General features: G+C 31.0%; 1 protein-coding gene across 2 annotated transcripts in view; it reads right to left on the bottom strand.

Moving 5' to 3' along the window:
- LOC126723383 (uncharacterized) overlaps positions 1–18,118 on the bottom strand; it is a 72,026-nt gene that overhangs the window by 21,590 nt on the left and 32,318 nt on the right. The window lies entirely within an intron of this gene.

The raw sequence follows: 18,118 nt of genomic DNA on the forward strand, positions 1-18,118 counted from the left end.
AGAAAAAGAAATTGCCTTGAATTTTGATATGAAAAAATGACTAATTATAAAGCTCTTTCTACCTTTGTGCTGCAACAATACTTATGTAAAAGACGCCCTTAGCATCAGAATTAGTGGTGCCAAAAATTTAATTTAGTACCACAAAAAGCTACTTTATCTAGTTTACCATTTCATTTTACAAAGCACCCAACATTAGTGGTTTTATTTTAGTATTCAACACAATAAAATAATATATCAACTACAATAAACAACAACCACCACCAACAACACAACAAAATAATATATCTTTTAAAAAAAAATATTGTTTTTTTTTTCTTAAGCATCTGAGCTACAGTGCACATGCAAAGAAAGCTGTGCACCATAGCTCAAAAGCCAAAAAATTTGGCTTTGCTTCCACTAATGCATGAGCATTTTGTTATGTTTGGTTAGTAAATTTAGCATTTTAGAAATTTGCCTCCATCAATACTAATGCTCTATTATGTAAATTTATTCAATAAGTGGTCAAACAAGGAAGACTATAAGAGTTGGAAACAAAACCACCTTATTTTTGTATCTCCAATTCTCCATCTCTAAGAAAAAGATCAAAATTCATTTGTGAATCATCTGAGCATAACTCATCACAATTGAATATTTCAGTTATTTTTTAGGTTTCAGGGTCATTTGGTCTTTTTTAGGTTCTATGGGTATTTTGATAAGCTTTTAAATTCTAAGAATATTTTGGTGATTTTAAAGGGTTTTGGGGGTATTTAGGTCAATTTTTAGGTTTCGACATCATTTTGGTAATTTTTAAGTTATATGGGTATTTCGGTGTTTTTATAATTATTTTTTTTTTCCGATGGCATTACAGTCATTTTTTAGATTCTAAGGGTATTTTGGTCATTTTTTAGGTTTCAAAGCCATTTCGGTCATTTTTTAGGTTTCAAGTGTATTTTGATCATTTTTTAGGTTTCGAAGGTATTTTAGTAATTTTTTAGGTTTCAAGTGCATTAAGGTCATTTTTTTAGGTCCTAAGGGTATTTCAATCACTTTTTAGGTTACAATGTCATTTTAGTCATTTTTTAGGTTTCATTTTGGTCATTTTTTAGGTTCTAAGGGTATTTCGGTCAATTTTTAGGTTTCAGGGTCATTTCGGTCATTTTCAAGGTTCTATGGGCATTTTGGTAATTTTTTTAGGTTTCAAGTGTATTACTGTCGTTTTTTAGGTTTTAAGGGTATTTCAGTTATTTTTTAGGTTACAAGATCATTTCGGTCATTTTTAGGTTTCAGGGTCATTTAGGTTACAAAATCGTAAGGTCAAAGAATTGTCACATGTGATGTTGGAACTGCACAATGTGAGGATGAAACCGTCAAATGTGAAAAAATAATAATAAAAGTAAGGGAATCACAAAATATGACAAAAGAACTATCCCATGTGATGTTGGAACTGCACAATATGAGGATGGAACCGTCAAATGTGAGAAAAAAGTAAGAGAACCACCAAATGTGAGAAAAAAAACTGTCACATGTGACGTTGGAACTACACAATGTGAGGATGGAACCGTCAAATGTGAGAAAAAAGTAAGGGAACCACCCAATGTGACAAAAGAACTGTCATATGTGATATTGGAACCGCATAATGTGAGGATGAAACCGTCAAATGTGAGAAAAAAAGTAAGTAAACCACCAAATGTGAGAAAAAAACTATCACATGTGATGTTAGAAGTACACAATGTGAGAATAGAACCGTCAAATATGAGAAAAAAAAAAGTAAGGGAACCACTAAATGTGAGAAAAAAAACTATCACATGTGATGTTGGAATTGCATAATGTGATGATGTAACCGTCAAGTGTGAAAAAAAAGTAAGGGAACCACCCAATGTGACAAAAGAACTGTCATATGTGATGTTGGAACCGCACAATGTGAGGATAGAACCGTCAAGTGTGAGAAAAAGTAAGGGAACTACCCAATGTGACAAAAGAACTATCATTGTGATGTTGGGACCACACAATATGAGGATGAAACTGTCAAATGTGAGAAAAAAGAAATAAAGGAACCACCAAATGTGAGAAAAAAACCATCACATGTGATGTTGGAACTGCACAATGTGAGGATGAAACCTTCAAATGTGAGAAAAAAGTAAGGGAATCACCAAATGTGAGAAAAGAACTGTCATATGTGATGTTGAAACTACACAATGTGAGGATGAAACCGTCAAATATGAGAAAAAAGTAAGGGAACCACCAAATGTGAGAAAAGAACTGTTACATGTGATGTTGAAATTACACAATGTGAGGATGAAACTGTCAAATATGAGAAAAAAGTAAGAGAACCACCAAATGTGAGAAAAGAACTGTCACATGTGATATTGGAACTGCACAATGTGAGAATGGAACCGTCAAATGTGAGAAAAAAGTAACCTGGTATAGCAGGTTACTTTCTAATGGGTACCGTACCCCCTCTTTTTTTGGGGGTACCGTAGAATTACTCTTGTACCCTGATATGAAGTCTAACAACCAGCTAGCACAAAATCAAAAGTTTAATGCAATCAATAGTCCAGCTAAGGAAAAGATTTTTTTTGCCACCTAATCCATGCAATCCGGAGCCAATTAATGCCACAGTTGATGACACAATTATGCCTGAGAATCCTGGAGCTTGCTGTGTTTTTCCTTCAACGGATTCAAGTGAGTTGATTCCAATTAATGCCTCGGATCAGTAAGTAAGGTCCAATCAATTCCTAGCAGCGACTACATTGAAACCTATCCATCCAACTAAATCACATGAACGTTTGACTCGTACCCAGGATCTAATCCCTGTACCCTTGTCTTAGGAGATTGTGTGCACCAAAAGACCTACTTCAACTCTTGGAGAATTAGAACATGAGAATTCCCCAACTAAGAATGGCAGTGGAGGGATGAGGTGGAGATGCCCACAAGCTGGGTTGGAGAAAATAAATTTTGATGGTACTGTATTTGGTGCATCAAACAGGTCCGGTATTGGAAGGGAGAGTAATGGAGTTGTTTTGGCTTCTTTCTCACAAACAATTCTTCAAGCATACAAGGCTGAAGAGATTGAGGCGCTGGCAGCTCTCAATGCATTGTCATTTGCGTTTGAGTTGGGATTTCGTAGTACTATCCTTAAAGGTGATTCTCTTGGATTGATTCAAGCTTTGAAGTCAGAGGAGCATAGCTTATCACCAACGAGTTTGCTAATTGAAGATGTGAAAATGTTTGCTAACAATTTTGTAAGATTGTTGTATTCTCACATTAAGAGAAACGACAACAAGGTTGCTTACAGTCTGGTTAGAAATACATTATACATACTAGATTTTCAAGTATGGATGGAAGATGTCTCATCACATATTGTTTCGATTTTAAAATTGGATGTAGTTGAATTTCATTAATAAAATCCATCAGTTTCTTTCTCAAAAAAATGTTTGGTAACAAATAAAACATCTTATATCACTATTCCAATTTTTCAAGCATGACAACCAAATAAAAATAAAAATTGAAACGAAAAGCAAACACCCAATTTAGATATATGTTGAAATAAAACAATGAAGCTGAATTTACTAACACAATCTTATCGTGAAGTTGAAATAACAAGTGCAAAAATCTAATTTACTTAAATTGAAAAAACCCATAAAATAAAATCCAATCAAGTAAAAGAAGTAGAATCCATACCTTGGATTATAAGGTGCATGAAGATTTAGAGGAAAAATGTGAAGTGGTGCATATTTGCATTTGTGAAAATCAAAACTGAGAGATTTTTTATTATACCATCATTGAAGTAACCAACGTCCAAAATTGCTTCCATATATACAAAGGAGTACCAGATTAAAATAATTTCTATATATGTTTGAGAAGGATTAGACTATGATATCCAAGAACTTCAAATTAAATTCAGATCCCTAATCCTTTTTTTCTTATCTTTTTCTCAGTTCCTTTGAGAAGAAAGGACAAGGAGCATGGACATTTTAATAAGCTAGCAAATACAAATAAAAATAAATTGAAATTTCTATGCTTGCTTTTAAGTTGTCTGCCAGTGGCTCAGAGAGTCACAGTAACTGTTGTACACCATCAATTCATATTCTCAGAACTAATACCAACTTTGAATTTTCCTTATAATTACATTAAAATATCAATAAGGCGATATGTAAAATATAAAAAAGGAACGTTCTGTCATAGTAGTGAGTAGTGACCATGAATATAGATTATGTAAGATATTGAAAAAACATACATCATTGTCATTTAACACTCCACAAAATTCCAATTCATATAACAAGTCTTTATAAAACTGGGAGGCAGTACAACTCTACAAGCTGTATTATTATGTATTATATTCTCTAAAGTGTAATTACTAGTATCTTATTTTAACCATTGTGCGAGAGTGGCTCTCAATTTTTCCCATGAACAACTCTAGGTGTTTTGACCATGCGAAATCTTGCAGGCTTAAGGCAAATAAGGTTTTGTTGCTCTTTTCCACTTCATTTCATTGCATTTTTTTTACTAATTAATATGTTCTGCTGGGTTTGTTATAGAAACTCTAATATGCTCTGCGGTGGTCATTGAAAACTTGGGGTGCGAGCCTGGGCGGAGTGGCCGTCGGCACAGATCCTGGCAGCACGCCCATGGGTTGCTCTTTTCCACTTCATTTCATTGCATTTTTTTAATTTCATTGCAAATTTCTACGCCAACATGACATATTCTGTATAGTGAAGAGTAAATTCCTTATTGTCTATTTTATGATATACTATTTGTGATAAGTACAATGGTTAGTGTGTGTGTGCAAATTGTCCAATTTCATATTATTAGATTAAAGAAATTTTAGATTGAACAACCGTTGAATGAACATGTACAGCTCTCAACATTTTATCTAAGCATTAGTTTATACCACATACTTAACATTAATAGATAACATAAGCCAAATAAGAGCCTGGTAAAAGCAACACTAATGAGTTTGTATTGTTAACTCATTCTTTTACCAATAGTTGGAGAAAATAGTTTACCAAAGTCTATTCTATGATTTTCTTATTCTAGATATTAGTGGCTGTAGCAAATAAGTCAAGAATCATATTGTAAATGCCCTTTATATAATTACATGTTAACGAAAGCAAGTGGTATTTATAATTAGGTACAAGTTTATTTGCTCTTATTGTGATAACATTAATATTACTTGTCGATACCTAAGCTATATATGCTCTTGCTCTTATTTTTTCAAAACATATGAATTCAATTTGCTGCAACGATACATAAAGTTTAAAATTGATAATGCATGCAATTCATTTATCTTAGGAAAAGTGTAAATTTGTTAAATTGATAATCCTTGTATTTTATCTATTCAAGTAAATTTTGTAAAAGACTTAATTGGACCTGACCTACTATTTTATTCTCATTCTACGGATTTGATCTCAGTAATTGATTTCATGTATGTTGTAGATAGTTGTTTTTCAAGGACCACAATATTTCATTAGAGGACAGCTTGATTGTAACTAATAGAATTTATAACTTATACCAAATTTTGATTTGTATATCTTATTCAAATGAACTACCTACTGAAAAAGGAGTACCAAAATGTTATTGCCTACTGAAAAAAACCTGCCAAACCGATTAAGCATAACCGATAAAGATCCACGTAAGAAATAATCAGAAAGATAGGAATATATTATTGTTGTCTTATTGTAGAAACTTGATTTATGCTATACTTGCCTTATCGAATTCATTCAATATCATAATAATATCCTAAAGAGATTTCACTTCTTCATGAATTAATATGGAATTAAGATATTTCAACTTAACTTTATCCCAATTTTGTTGAGAGAACAACCCCATTTTTTTTTCTTGAATTTTGGGACTAGTTAAGCTTTCTTTGTTGTTGTAGTCTTGAATTACTTTTTACAGGTCACTGGAATCTTTATTGCCATCTTTCAGATAGTATATATATGAGCTATGAGAATAGCAAAGATTTAGTCATTATCTATTTGATGAAGCTAATTATATTGGAAAAATGCACTAAATCAGAGCTTGAAATTATGAAAGTAGAAGTTCTTTTCATTGACCGAGGATAGAAGTGCAATAATGAGGATGGTCAAGCCTAGAACAACGTATTGTGGAAAATGCATTTTGTAGCTTAAGCTATCATTTTGTATATGGATGATGTTGAATAAACTGAATGTCAAACTCAATTATAGGATGGTAGAATCACGATAAAAGCCTCATATTTTATATGTACAGGGTTGGAAAGAAAGAGCAAGTTCACATTAGCCATTTAATATAAGATTTCATATTGAATCATAGAATTTATTGTGTTTTTAAATTTCAACTCTTATGGATTAATTTACAAGCGTAGTTTATATTGTTGCTTTACCTTTTTTCTCTTTATTCTATTTATTTTTCACTCACAACAAGGGGTAGAGGGTTCGAATACAAGTTTTCCCCATAGAAAAGTTACATGGCTCTCAATCTTTTTTTGTTATCAAAATGTCTTCCACGCAAGGTGCAAGTTCAAAATTAGTTTTAATGAAAAGCTTGTGAAGCCTAGTGCACATTAAAACAAAGAGAAAAGAAAATATTATATTTTTTAGAAACCCAATGTTCCCAACTTAAGTAGGACTTGACCCAAATTTTTTTAAACAAATGGACTAGTTAAAACACTAAACACGAAGAGAATGATAGTGAGTTGGGCATAGGTGGCCAAGTAAAAATCCTAGCCCATAATGCCATTAGAACAAAAAATAAAACCCTTCACCCATTGCTTTTTTGGGGGGAAAAAAAGTCTAGACCCATGCTTTGTTTAGAAAAAACCCACTTTCTTTCTTTTTAGTTCATCCAAACACCAAACCATGGGCCAATTTAATCTATAACTAAATCAAAACCAATAAATTTCCTCTGGAAAAAAGAAAATGCCACACCGATCCAATAAGTCATGAGGTCTTCTCTTATACGGTGCAAAAATGTCAAGTTGGAATGATTTTAGGGAAGATAGGAAAAAAAAAGTGAAAAATAAGAGAAAAAATGAGAGTGGTGTTTGGTTGGGAGGGGGAGGGGGAGGGGGAGGGTCGGTTGTTTTCTCTCCAAACCCACCAAAACTTAATCTCCCCTAATTAGAGAGAAAATGGTACAAAAATGTTTGGACCAAATTGCCCTTACATTGCATTGTTGTTGTTGTTTTTGTTTTTTTTTTTTTTTTTTTTTTTTTCATTAACTGGGTTTCTCTCTTTTAAACTGGGCATGATTGTTTCTTTTTTGGCTTTTACTCTTCTTTCATGTACAATTGTTTTCTGTTTTATTTATTTATTTATTATTATCCTGCTTGTTTAGTATTAATCCCAAAGTTCTCCTCTTCTTTTTTTCCATTGTCTTATAAAGAAATAATAAATATTTTTAATGTTTTAATTTTTATAAAATGTTATTTTATTAATTTTAATTGATAAATAATAATATTATATTACAAAGAAATTGCTTATTTTATATAATAAAATTAATAAGGACGTAAAAGTAAATTTATATAAAATATTTCTTCTATCATCTCACTTTTCTTTTCAACTAAGGAAAAAAGTTTTCAGTCTCTCTACTTTTCCATTCCTTCACATGCATGAAGAAAAACTAAATCTTTTTTATCATCTCACTTTTCTATCCTCTTATCATTTTCTATCTTTTCACTTTTTCTCTCCTCTAACCAAACGGATTTTTAATATCAAGTTGGCCCATGATTTTGAACTTAATTGAAGTGACATTTCTTCTTTATAAAAAAAGATGGGCTTTACTACTCAATCTAGATCCAACATGAACTATAATTGTAACTTACTGTTAAAGGTTATTATTCAATTCTGCTCTCATATTGTACTCTCTCCAATTGGGTTTTTATTTTGTGTAGCTGTTGCCATTTATGCTAATTGGCTCTAATATTCAAAAGCAGGTTTTGGCAAATTCATCAATTAAAGAAGAAAGCCTGTCTTTGCTCTAAGAGCATCCACACCAGCTCTTTTATAAATGTGTAAAATACACATTTTGAACCAAAAAACCCTCTACATCAGTCCATCTAAAAACTTGTAAAATCATCTAAAATTTTCAACGAGCTACAGTACCCGTGTAAATTTACACGAGCACTGTAGCATGTGTATTTAATTTTTTAATAGTTTTTTCTCTCTCCTCTACCTGACTCTCACTTCCCTTTCTTAGGCGCACAACACAGCTCTCACTTTCTCTCATCTCATCCATTTTTCTTCCTCTAACTTCCACCGATCGCCATCGCTGCCGATGAGAACGAGGTTGAGCAAGCCGAGTTGCCGAAAGAGTCCGTCACCTACAACACAAACGGAGTTCTCCGACGGGTCCGTAGCCTAGAATCTTGTGGGTTTTGATCCATTTTTTCTAGTTTTTTGGTTGATTGAGGGTGTGGGTTAGTGGGTTTTGATCTTGATTGGCTTGGCTTTTCTGGTGGCGGTGCTGCGAGGCACTTTGGTTGAGGTCGACGGCCGTCGCGAGGAGGTGGGTTTTGATCCATTTTTTCTAGTTTTTTGGTTGATTGTGGGTGTAGGTTGGTGGGTTTTGATCTTGATTGGCTAGGCTTTTCTGGTGGCGGTGCTGCGAGGCACTTTGGTTGAGGCCGACGGCCGTCGCGAGGAGGTGGGTTTTGATCCATTTTTTCTAGTTTTTTGGTCAATTGTGGGTGTGGGTTGGTGGGTTTTGATCTTGATCGGCTTGGCTTTTCTGGTTCATTGGTGGGTTTTGATGATCTTGCCGCCAATTGGGTGGGTGATGATTTGGCTGGGTGGTGATGATGGTGGTGATGATAGCTGTGGGTCTGTGAGAGAGAGAGGGGTAGTGAGGGAGTGAATAATAAAAAATTGTAAAATAATGAATATTTTATTGAATAAACGTGTAGAATAGATAAACTGATGTAGGTGTTTTGTAAAAGTGAATGTGTAAAATAGAAAAAGTAGGTTTTTCCGTGTAAAATAGACAGAAAATATAAACGAACTGATGAGGATGCTCTAAAGTCATATAGACCCAGTCCAAGTCACTTTTTGTTTTTGTTTTTGTTTTTTTTTTTTTTTTTTTTGGGAGAAAATTTCCCATTTAAACCCACTAATTTTGAGTGCTAAAAGCCCATCCTTTTATCTTTTTGGATGAGTAAAGCCCATCTTTATAGAGAAGAAGTGACAGGACGCAAACCATACAACAAGTTAATTTGGAAATTTAAAAGCAAACAGGTTTAACGACTAGGATACAGAGTGGGATAGAATCCTTTCCTTTGTGTGTGTGTTTGTTTCTAAAAAAAAAAGGGTACAAAGTGGGAAGGTGTTACGCACTTATCCTGCCCAGAAAATCTGATCTTTTAGACTTAGGATGACTATTTCATATCCACAAGCATTGACACCACACAAACCATACAACACTTTAATTTGGAAATTTAAAAGCAAACATTCCAAGTGTTAGTTCTTTTTTTAATATATAGAATTAAACTTCAAATTAAAATTCATTGACCTACTTTTAATCCATGCAAAAGAGATTAATTTTAAAATCTATTATATGTACTAAGGAATATCTATTACAACCATTTTTAAAACGAATAGTCATTCCTCAATTTAAAGAACATCTATTTCTATTTAATAACTAATCTATATAATAAAGATGCAACTAAACGACTGAATCGCTATCACATGAATAACTATTTCATGAATAACTAATCCATGAAATGCTTGTAAAAGATGATGTATAAGGAAAATTTATATTTTTGAAAATATATTAATTAATTTTAAAACCTATTACGTGTACTAAAGAATATTTATTACAACCATTTAAAAAGGAATAGTCATTTCTCAATTTAAAGAATAATTGTTTTATGTAATAATGAATCATGTATAAAGATGCAAACAAATGATTGAATCACTATCACATTAATAACTATTCCATTACACTATTACAGAATAGATTATACATGTCATTCCATACACATCACTATAGAATAGTTTGGTTCTTATATATTGAAAACTTGTAAAAGATAATGTATAAGGAAAAATTATATTTTTTGGAAATATATTAATTAATTTTAAAACCTATTACATGTACTAGAGAATAACTATTACAACCATTTAAAAAAGAGAAGTATTACCACCATGCACCCTTGGTGCGGTAGTCACTTCACAAATATAAGTGCTTGTAGAATATGGGGGTTAACGGCTGGGGTTCAAGTATCTGGTAGGGAGCTTCACATACATATATATTTAGATTAGGTTAGAGTAGAATCTATATCTTTTATATATATAAAAAAGTATTAAATTCACAACATTTTCACAGCAAATTATATTTGGTAAGTTGTTATTGGTTGTAATTTGAATCTACAACTTAAATTACTTTTTTTCTCACCCATAACAACGTACCACTTACGATTTGTTGTAAAATATTATGAAAATGTTGTGAACAAAGAATTTCTCTTTAAAAAAGAATAGTCATTACTCAATTTAAAGAATAATTATTTCTATGTAATAACTAATCTATGTTATAAAGATAAAATCAAATGACCGAATTGCTATTACACATGAATAACTATTCCATTATAGAGGTAATTACAATAGAGATTATACATGTCATTCCATATATGTCATCCTATGAAAGATTATACCTATATTTCATACATGTCACTCTAGGATAGTTTGGTTGTTACATATGGAAACGTTGTATAAGATGATGTATAAGAAAAATTTAGGGTAAATTGCAAATTACACCCCTAAAGTTTAGGAGTGTTTAGATTTTACCCCTTGAAATTTTAGAATTTGGATTTTACCTCCAGAAATTTGAGAGTGTTTGAATTTTACACCCTGATATTTTAAAATTTAGAAATTACCTCCTAAATTTTAGGAGTGTTTGGATTTTACTCCCTAAAGTTTAAGGTGTTTGGATTTTACACTCTGAAATTTAAGAATTTGGGGTATTAAATCCAAATACTTCCAAACTTTAGGGGTAAAATCCAAATTATGTAACGTCAGAGTGTAAAATCCAAACACCCCAAACTTTAGGGGGTAAAATCTAAATTTCGAAGCTTCCGAATGTAATATCCAAACACCCCCAAACTTGAGGGGTGTAATTTGCAATTTAATTACCCAAAAATTTAGAAGGAAATCTTGTAAAAGAGGAAGTATAGTCATTCCTCAATTTAAAGAATAATTATTTCTATATAATATCTAATCCATGTAATAAAGATGAAATCAAATAATCAAATCGTTACACATGAATAATTATTCAATTATAGAAGTTATTACAAGATAGATTATACATGTCATTCCATATATGTCATCCTTGGATAGATTATACCTATATTCCATTTATGTCATTTTAGGATAGTTTGGTTGTTATATATGGAAAACATGTAAAAAATGATGTATAAGAAAATTTTATACTTTTGGATATATATTAATTAATTTTAAAGCCTATTACATGCACTATGGAATAGCTGTTATAACTATTTAAAAATGAATAGTCATTTCTCAATTCAAAGAATAGTTATTTCTATGTAATAACTATGTGATCCATACAATAAAGATGTAACCAAATAAATAAATCATTATTATACATGAATAATTATTCAATTACAAAAGTTATTATAGAATATTAAACATGTCTTTAATTAAATGAAAGAGAAGAGGGGGCAAAATTGGAAACCCTTGGGGCCATGGCCCCAGCAGGCCCAATTCCCTTTCCTCAATGTTTCTTTTATTTTAAAATTTTAATTTTAATTTTTCCTTTTGGGTTAATGTTAATGCTTGGTTGACTTTCGATTAGGTGATAGTTCCAAATTTTTTGATTTGCATATCTCTATCCAACCAGCACTTCTTTATAAATAACATTCAAGTCCATGGTAATATTCATGCATATTTATTTCGAATTGGTGTGATAATGGATTTTGAAAAAGTCATCCTAGTTGTGACTTTGTGCTTGTTTTTGGCTAGCAGTTATAGAGCGAGTGGAACACGAATTTTATCTGATCTGGAGGATTTAGCCTTGGAAACGCAACTCAAGAGCATCAACAAACTTCCTGTTAAGAGCATTCAGGTACTAAAGTAATTTTTTTTTTTTTTTTTTTTTAAGAATCAAGTATTTGAGTAATTAATAAAGTTATAGACACAAGAAAAATTTACAATAGTACATTTTAGTTAGCTTAACTGATAAAAATTTTATTGTTAAATAAAGAGTTTGGGGGTTTAAACCCTTGCTACATTAAAAAATCAATTAATGTCTTAGTTTTTTTTTTTAAGAGTTTCAACTTATGGCGTCCACTTCTGATAAGTGTTCTTTGTCATCAGACTAAGACGCCAATTAGTTTTTAATTTAGGCTGGGATTAAACCTCAAATCTCTTATTCAACTATCAGAGACTTTATCAGAAATTTTATTATATTTGTCCCAAATAAATTACAATAGTTTCATAAAAATCCAAAGTTAGCATACCACTGCACATATTATTCTCTATAATCTACAATTTGTTTTTTAAGTGGTTCATGTGTGAGGTGAGATGCTTTTAATTTTTTTTTTTTAATTTTATCTTATATTCGATAGTTAATTAGTTACAATGTCATAGACTTTAAATAAATTAATAAGTTATTGCACCTTTCAATAACTAGAAGTTTATTTTATTTTTCTTTTGTTACTTTGGATAGAACTTCTTGTAAATTTTTAAAAAAAAAAAAAAAAAAAAAAAATCTTATAAGAAAATTTGTTGATCTTTGATTTTGTAGACGGAGTTTGGGCATATTGTTGATTGTATTGATATCAACAAGCAACCGAGCTTTGACCATCCTTTATTGAAAGATCATAAGATCCAGGTACTTTATCCTTGTGACAAAACCTAGCCTATTTCCAATATTTTTATTCCTTAAAATTGTGATTGGAAATACTAATCACTTTATTCCAATGTAGTAATTTTTTTGTTTATGTAATAATAATAATAATACTAAATTCATAAAAAAGTAATAATAATAATAGAGATCTACGTTATAACAATATTTATTTTTTTGAGGGCCAGTGGCCAATTCTCCTTTGCCTATCATTATCACAACGTAGATGTACATTATTTTTTTTTTAACTTATTTTTACTATTATTCATGGGTCTCACTACACTTTTTGGTACTATCATAGATTCCACTATACTATTTTAACTAACATTTACCTTTATCTATAGAACTTTTAGGAAAAAGTTTTCAATTTCAGTCAAATAAGTAGATCCCAAACAAACCTTATTATTATTAGTCACTAACTATGTAATGCACCTAGAAGTTAGACAAAAAATTTAGGGTAAACTGTAAAGTACAAAATACAGAATAAAAGTCTTGAAGTATTTAGATTTTACACTTTAAAGTTTCAGAATTTGAATTTACACCCTAACATCATATTTTGTTTTGATTGTTACCCCTTCTGTCAATTTTTTTGTTTATGTGTCCAATAAATGACACATAAGCATGCCACATGTGATAGTTGCTCCAATCAGAACATGCTATCTAGATTTAACAATTACACATTATTAGATAACTTTAAAAACATTAAAAATTAAAATAAATATAATATAATATACAAATTACATTAACGAATAAAATAAAAACAATTTCCCTCTACAATAATTTTAAACAAATATTCAAAAAAAAAAAAAAAAACTCATATGAAAAATTAATCCCATTGTATGCAATATAGATCGCTCTGCAAGATTGTTCGGGGGTGTATCATTCCAGCTAGTGCTATGAATTGAAAACCAATTAGAATTGGAGAATCAAACCAAGATTTACTGAAGTTTGTATCTGTAGCCTTGATGTAAATTTTGTGTTTTTGTTTAATAAAATGCTTGAATTGTGTTGAGAAAAACAAATTTAAATCAAAACCAGCACCAAGACTTTGAACTAATCAGGACCCATTTCTTACCCTCAACCACATACAGATCAGATCGTACAACACCTTACACCTCCATGGAAATCACCAAACCCATGTTGAAATCCAAACACCCAAGTTCCAACCATCACCACTTGCTCCTATTTGCGAATTTAACAACCTATACTTCATGGATATATCCTTCCTTAGGCAATAGGCACTGATTTAAAGGGAGAGGGAGACAAAGTCTGATGAAAGAGAGCTGTGAAAAGGCTCAATTTGAGGTTTTTGTTGAACTGGTGTTTGTTTCTAGAGAAAAATTTTAATTTATGGGGACAGCACTCAATTTGTTCATTTTCATTGTTTCTAAAAAAATAAAAAAATTGTTCATTTCATAAAAAGAAGTGTTATGCCCACAACATTTTCATAGCAAATTATAGGTAGTTAGTTGTTATTGGTTCCAATTTGAACCGTTCACTAAATTTACTTTTTTGTATCCTTAATAACAACTCGTAACAACTTGTCACGTAGGATTTATTGTGAAAGTGTTGTGAAAATATTATGAACATAGCATTTCTCTTTCATAAAATGTCAAAAATATTTTAAAAAAATTTAATTTAATATATTTTAAAGATTTATTTTAATTTAATTTTTCTAAATTTAGTTAATGACATGGAATACTTAATAGCATGTGTCATGATTTATTTGGTTTAATTAGCATAAGTGGCAAGTTGATGTGTCACTTAGCGGACATATCAACAAAAACTTGATAGAGGGGCTAACAATAAAAAGAAAAAAAGAAAAAAAAGAGTATATAACATTAGGGTGTGAAATTCAAATTCTAAAACGTTAAAGTGTAAAATCTAAATACCCATAAACTTTAGGGATGTATTTTGAACTTTACCCAAATATTTACATTTGCCTATGCTAATTTGACAATATAGAATTGTAAACAACATGTTCATGTAAAATTTGTTTGCAATGGCCTTGACAAGAATATTCTCTCTCTCTCTCTCTCTCTCTCTCTCTCTCTCTCTCTCTCTCTCTCTCACTAAATGAAATTTTCATTAAGAAAAAACAAAGGATGCATTTTGAATTAAACCTCCCAAACGAAGGAGGAGGAAGTGATGAATTATTTAAAACATAAAGACAAACCATCAATGGTTGCAAAATTTGTTAAAATGAGGCAAGCACCATTAAATAGTAAATAATCAAGTTGTATCTCTCTTAACTACTCAAAACCTAAAAGATAGAACAACATAGAAAAAGCTTAAAGAGATTACCCTTATTGTATGGTCCATAAGAAGGGGAAAATCTTGAAAGTTTTAAAACTTGCATGGCAAACTTTCATGAGGTCATCTTAAATTCAGACACTTTGGTTATTATTATTATTATTTGAAAATTATATGTTATTTTATTTGTCTTAAATTTTTATTTCCTCAGAGAATACCTAATTTTTTACGAGAAAAACCAAAGACTAGAGATCTCTCTAAGGCTAGACCTTCAATGATTGGCTTAGCAAAAGGTGCTTGTCCGTCAGGAACTGTTCCAATTCGCAGGACAACAAAAGAGGACCTCCTTGCATCCAAGCTGTTGTTAAATAATATTCATCCTCAAGCAACATCATCTTTTAATGGTTCCTATGTAAGTTCTCCATTATTTATTTTTGGACACGAAATTTTGTGGTCACAATTAGTACATGAAAAAAAAAAGGTAAATTATAAAGTTAGTTTCTATTCTTTACATTATATGTTGATTTGGTCTCTTTCAATTGTGTCAATTTAGTTTCTAAGATTTTCAGTGTTGTGTCAATTTGGTTCTTGCCGTTATCCATTGGATGAAAATTTTTGATGTGTCAAAAGGAATAATAAAATTATTTTTCATGACACATCAATAGCTAACTATATTGTCACATCAAATTAAAAAAAAAAAAAAAATTCACAGCCACGTTTAGAGAGAGAGAGAGAAAGAGAGAGATTTTAGACTTTTTCCCAAACTTGATCTCGTGTGAGAACAAAAAAGTTTGAGTTTTTTTTTTTTTTTATTTAAAAAAATCTGACATGGCAATACAGTTGGTAATTGATGTGGTATGAAAAATAATTTTTTATTATTATGTTTGACACATCAAAATTTTCCATCTAAGGAATAATGATAGATACCAAATTGACACAACAATAAAAAGGTTAGAGACCAAATTAACACAATTGAAAGTTTATAGACTAAATTAATATATAGTATAAAGGATAAGGACTAACTTTGTAATTTAACCCAAAAAAAATTATATATGCACTATTTCACAAAAATGCAAGGCTATACAACAAATTAAGATGTTCATACTCCATTAGAGTTTACCTTGTGAAGATGACCATGTGAACTTAATACAAATTCATAGGTAGAATTCACACTTAAAAATTGGTTTGCAAGGGAAGGGTACCTAAGAGCTTATATATACATGGTTAAACTTGCACTTAAGTCATATGGGACATTTGGATTGCAACATACCACCACACTCTATAGGCAACATTCACGAGGGTTGACTCTATCAACATTAACTTGATAGTAGTCATTTCTCTTTATTGGCGGCTCCACTCACCTATCAGTTATTCAATGATTTAGAAAGACATTTGAATTTAATCTCTAGATCACCCCCTTCAAGATTCGACCACAAAGCCACAACTTATTTGATCTTATACTCATCGAACTACACTAATTACTTGACGTGATAGTTGACTCTAATACCAAATAATATAAACTCATAGATAGAACTCATCCTTAAAAGGCAGCTTGCAAGGGGAGGATGTCTAAGGGAGGGTGTCTTAAGAGCTTATATAGACATAGTTAAGGTTGCACTTAAGTCATGTAGAACACTTGGATTGTAATAGAAATCATTCATTAACTAAATGAACCAAGCTTGAATTCAAGTTTAAAGCTTGATTAGTTTTTCAAATCAAGCTTTTTAAAAAAAAAAAAAAAAAATCTTGGCTTGGTATGGCTGTGAAAATTAAGAATACAATTTTTAAAAACTAAGTATGTGAAAAAAAAAAAAAAAAAAAAAAAAGGGGGGTCAAAATTGCATATACTTTTCTTCTTTTATAATAGAAAAATATATATTATTTGTGAAATGTATATAAATTAATTAGTAACATTTTTTTATACAAGATAGAATTTCTACTTGAGCCTAATGTAAGTGTATATGTGTATGAAACTCCCTCCTGGAAACTTGAACCCCGGCCCTTACCCCCCACACCCCACAAGCATTTATACTTGTGAAGTAATCACCGCACCAAGGGTGCACGGTGTTATTAGTAACATTTTACCATGGAATATGATAGCCATTATGTGCTCAAAAAGGTAGACACATAGATTTCTTAAGTAAAGGACCCTTAATTTTTTTTTTTTCCTCAAACAGAACACTGTAATTTCAATTTAAGAGTTATCCATCCTCAGGTTTAAACTTTAAAGAATTGGCTACATTGTCTCAACTTTCCTTTGCTAAAAAAGTAGATCACTTTCTGGTACGAACTTATTTTTAATAATATATAATTAGAAATCAATTTGAAATTCAAAAGAAACATTTTTTTATCTACCTTAATTATTTATTTATTTTTAATCTCTGGATGCTTCTGTTGCAAGGGTCACCAAATAGTCTATGGCTCACGGTCCAACCCGTTGTTATTGAGACCCATGGGTAGCCCACTAGCCTAGTAGGTAAGATAGTGGGCTAGTTTTTATGCCCATAAGTGCCTAATTTGCTAGTTTAATCTATTGGCCCAACTCATTGCCTATCCCAATAGCTCAAAATTTATATATAAAAAAAAAAAAATATATATATATATATATATATAAGAGTAATATAAATGATTGATTTTGAGATATTATAGAGTAATTTCTTAAGATAACTCCCCTAACTACTAAGAAATTTAAAAGTAATTGTTTTAAACTTAGTTTGCTAAATATATATATTTTTCTAGTAGTCTATCAACTTTGAATTACCATTTGACATATTTTTTATATTAAAAAGTAAAAATGAAAAACCATTTAAAGCCTTAATAAATAAATAAAAATTAAATAGGCCCAACCCGGTAGCTCAGCCCGCTAAAGACAAAATGGACATTGCTCATGGGCAGGGTCATGAGCTAGAGTTTTCTCTTTTGGCCTAGCCTAGCTTGGGTCGTTAACTAGTTAATAGCCTATTGTGCTCATAAGCCAAGTAAAAATGGGCTGACCCAACTTGGTCCATTGACGACCCCCTATTCTATTGGAAATACTAGGAGATGTCAATTGAAA

Source organism: Quercus robur, chromosome 4 (genome assembly GCF_932294415.1).
Source record: "Quercus robur chromosome 4, dhQueRobu3.1, whole genome shotgun sequence".
Taxonomy (NCBI): domain Eukaryota; kingdom Viridiplantae; phylum Streptophyta; class Magnoliopsida; order Fagales; family Fagaceae; genus Quercus; species Quercus robur.